Source organism: Trachemys scripta, chromosome 13 (genome assembly GCF_013100865.1).
Source record: "Trachemys scripta elegans isolate TJP31775 chromosome 13, CAS_Tse_1.0, whole genome shotgun sequence".
Lineage (NCBI taxonomy): Eukaryota > Metazoa > Chordata > Testudines > Emydidae > Trachemys > Trachemys scripta.
In genome coordinates this window covers 40,653,178-40,657,525 of record NC_048310.1, presented here as the reverse complement: position 1 = coordinate 40,657,525, position 4,348 = coordinate 40,653,178, and the positions used below count along the sequence as shown (strand labels likewise).

Genomic DNA, 4,348 nt, shown 5'->3' with positions numbered 1-4,348 from the left:
GAAATCTGTGTGCTTACAGGGGAAAACGTCTTGAAAATTGTAGGGTGCAGCCTATGTAAAGCAATAGCCTTGTGGGTCAATTTAAGTCAGGTGAAGAGTTGTGTGGAGTAAGACTCTACATTCAGTAGACGCTCTACTGTATGATGATGGCTTGTTATGATTGTACCTGTGACCAAAGTGTTAATCAATAAAGGTTTTCTTTAACAAATGTTGCTTGCTTGGGCTCAAGCCAAGAAACCAGAGCCTAGATTATGGCTGGGTCCTAACACCGGAAAAACTAGACCGGGGAAGAGTTGAGAACAGCTCAGCTTTACTGGAACATTCCCGCCATTGGGTGTGAAATATCTCAACCTTCCAACTCAGCTGCTAGAGGGGATGCAGGCCTCCTCGCCGCTCACACCAGTGCACTGCCGGCAAGCTGAGTTTATTGGGTTATGGTGCTTAGCCCACTCTTAAGGGAAGTTTAGACTCCTCACCACAATGACATCGTACAGGCTGAAGTTCTTTGTTACCAAAGCTCTTGGATCTCCCTACCTGCGTTAGATGTGACTTCTCCTCCCGAATCCTATTTGCAAGGACTGGTAGCTGCTTTCAGTCTGCATTGTCTGTGTGAGCTTCCTCCAAAGGACACTCACATCTGCCAGCTTTCACATGTCACCTTAACAGCGATGGGTTTTATGATTTGGGGAGGGGGTCCTGTTAATCTGTGCTCATTTGACAGTTGTTCAGCCTCGGACTCACTGTCCAATCTCCAGTTGGTCCCAAAAGAGTGACTAGAATTGAGGCTGCCTTCAGTGTGACAGTGCAGCCAAAGTGCAATGCCATAACCTTGGGTGTGGCTATAAATGTACTTTAGGATGAAGGGTGTTGTCTGGTCCCATCAGGGAGAGAGAGCTTACTTGGGAAAGCACTAAGCTGTGCTCTGCTTTGGTTGGCTGACAGGAGCCCCAAACTGACCTCATGCGAAGGATTTATTTGACTTTGACCCAAGGAAAGCTTTTCACTCCTTCGTCTAAAGATACTGTATTTGGGTGAAACACAGCGTCTCTGGCAATGGTCCTATCCAAGGAAAAGTTTGAAGTAACATGATACGCCACAGCATTTTTTCTTTTAAAAAAGCTCAAACCTCTCTCAACTTGTGAAGCAGTCTGTCCCCCACTAACCTTTCACCTCACCATTTCTCCTTATTTGTACTGATCTGCACCACAGTACTTGTGTGGGGTTCTATATCCATCCTTCACCCCCAGACTGCAGCACGGTTGTTGTTGAACGCAGGCCCCGAAACGCTCAATCTAAATAGAATGCTTCCCCTCCTCCAAGAGCAAATCCGACCCCTCCAAGCCAGGCTGTTGTCATGAATTTCAGGCCCAGTGTCTTCCTTAGACGGATCTCCTGCAGAGCACTTACCCGGGTATCCTTGACCCAAACAGAAGCGGTAAGTGAAGACTCGCACCATTGTTGCCTCCCCTGTTCTCTATAGCAGTTGCCCAGTTGGAAAGAGATTGGAGTAATGCATGTACCTGAGACCACCACATTCCCTGCTAGCCCAGTTCAAGGAAACCGGGGCCTGTTTGGGTCTGAAAGTAGCTTTTGTATGAGCGAGGGCCAGGCACCCAAGCTTTAGTGTGAGGGGGGGATAAATGTTTATGCTTGTGACTGGAAAGGATCTAAAAGTGGTGGAAGCTGTTAAAGGCCGAGGATTCACTGCTTCTGTTTAACTGGGAGGGGGCAGCCCATTACAGCAAGAGGAAAAGATGGTTTAAGTGCCACTCATCCTGCTCCCTTTGCTTTTCTTTGAGAAAATAGCCCTCTTTCCTTCCATTTCTAGTGCCTTCCTGGCCCCCAAACAGAGCAGGCAGGGGAGAGCCCCGGGGCTCACACCTGCCACAGGAAGACAGGAGCTGCGACAGTGCTTGTCCTTGAAGCGGCTTCCAGAGCTCTCCAAGAGGATTCACCCTGTGCCCCCTTGGTGCATCTCTCTTGGTCCACAGCACACCTGCCCCTGTTCTCCAGGGATCATCAATCTGCCTGTCCTACTTCCACCCAGCAGCAAATTCACAGCTTTCCTACTGTGGCCCCTGCTGGAGTTACCCCAGTAATGTTCTCAAATGACAGAGAGGAGAGGGAGCTGCAGAGGTGCCTGTAAATAGCTCTGAACTTTATCTGCTCCTCATCCTCCAGCAACGCAGCCAGGCTCGCACAATAACTTACCACTCCGTGTTTCCACACCCTGCTTGCTTTCCATCTGCTGACAGCTGAAGAGAGCCGAGTTAGGGGCTGTGGAGGTGCTATTTGGAAGAGGCAGTGGAATATGCCCAACCACAGGCAAAAGGCTTTTGTTTCAGAGCAGCGGCTTGGTTTGCCTAGATTAGGAAGAGAGGACAAAGTTAGGTTGGGGCTAACACACACGTGTTAGGTTACCTTTCCTTTTTCTTAGTGAAGCTGCAAATTAACACTTTTTACCTTGATTTAGCTAATCCCTTGACCAGCGAAATCAAGACAAAAGGTGTTAAGAGGGGGCTGCAGCAGAGACTCTCATGGTTAGGTCAAGGTAGAAAACATGGTGGCTAACCCTGAGACCGCTCTCTTTAGTCCAGCCAAATCCTATAGGCATGTCTACACTGCAATAAGAGACCTGTAGCTGGCCCAGGTCAGCAGACTTAGGCTCACTTGGCTCGTCCTGCAGGGCTATAACATTGCAGTGTAGACATCTGGGCTTCGACTGTCAGTTCCCAGGGGTTGGAAGAGTGCCAGAGTGCAAGCTCCAACCTGCATCTGAGTGTCCACAATATAGTTTTAGAATCTCAGAGTTGGAAGGGACCTCAGGAGGTATCTAGTCCCACCCCCTGCTCAAAGCAGGACCTAATCCCCAACTAAATCATCCCAGCCAGGGCTTTGTCAAGCCTGACCTTAAAAACCTCTAAGGAAGGAGATTCCACCACCTCCCTAAGTAACCCATTCCAGTGCCTCACCACCCTCCTAGTGATTTTTTTTCCCCCTAATATCCAACCTAAACCTCCCCCATTGCAACTTGAGACCATTGCTCCTTGTTCTGTCATCTGATACCACTGAGAACAGTCTAGATCCATCCTCTTTGGAAACCCTTGCAGGTAGTTGAAAGCAGTTTATCAAATCCCGCCTCATTCTTCTGCAGATTAAATAATCCCAGTTCCTTCAACCTCTCCTCATAAATCATGTGCTCCAGCCCCCTAATCATTTTTGTTGCCCTCCGCTGGACTCTTTCCAATTTGTCCACATCCTTCTTGTAGTGTGGGGCCCAAAACTGGACACAGTATTCCAGATGAGGCCTCACCAATGCTGAATAGAGGGGAATGATCACGTCCCTCTATCTGCTGGCAGTGCCCCTACTTATACAGCCCAAAATGCTGTTAGCCTTCTTGGCAACAAGGGCACACAGTTGACTCATATCCAGCTTCTCGTCCACCGTAACCCCTAGGTCCTTTTCTGCAGAACTGCTGCCTAGCCACTCGGTCCCTAGTCTGTAGCAGTGCATAGGATTCTTCCATCCTAAGTGCAGGACTCTGCACTTGTCCTTGTTGAACCTCATCAGATTTCTTTTGGTCCAATCCTCTAATTGGCTAGGTCCATCTGTACCCTATCCCTACCGTCCAGCGTATCAACCACTCCTCCCAGTTTAGTGTCATCTGCAAACTTGCTGAGGGTGCAATCCACGCCATCCTCCAGATCATTAATGAAGATACTGAACAAAATCGGCCCCAGGACTGACCCTTGGGGCACTCCACTTGGAGCTTTTGATCACTACCTGTTAAGGCCGATGATCTAGCCAGCTTTCTAGCCACCTTATAGTCCATTCATCCAGCCCATACTTCTTTAAATTGCTGGCAAGAATACTGTGGGAGACCGTATCAAAAGCTTTGCTAAAGTCAAGGAATAACACATCCACTGCTTTCCCCTCATCCACAGAGCCAGTTATCTCATCATAGAAGGCAATTAGGTTAGTCAGGCATGACTTGCTCTTGGTGAATCCACGCTGACTGTTCCTGATCACTTTCCTCTCCTCTAAGTGCTTCAAAACTGATTCCTTGAGGACCTGCTCCATGATTTTCCAGGGACTGAGGTGAGGCTGACTGGCCTATAGGTCCCTGGCTCCTCATCCTTCCCTTTTTTAAAGATGGGCACTACATTAGCCTTTTTCCAGTCATCCGGGAGCTTGCCCGATCACCATGAGTTTTCAAAGATAATAGCTAATGGCTCTGCATTCACATCCGCCAACTCCTTTAGTACCCTCGGATGCAGCGCATCCGGCCCCATGGACTTGTGCTCGTCCAGCTTTTCAAAATAGTCCTGAACCACTTCTTTCTCCAGA

The 4,348-nt window shown here is 48.7% G+C and overlaps 1 long non-coding RNA gene across 1 annotated transcript; it reads right to left on the bottom strand.

Moving 5' to 3' along the window:
- Positions 1–630: 630 nt before the first annotated feature.
- LOC117886396 lies at positions 631–3,841 on the bottom strand. The gene is made up of 2 exons (XR_004647957.1): positions 3,785–3,841; positions 631–2,363 (listed from the first exon to the last, which is right to left on the bottom strand). It is a non-coding gene; the product is annotated as an uncharacterized LOC117886396 (long non-coding RNA).
- Positions 3,842–4,348: the final 507 nt, after the last annotated feature.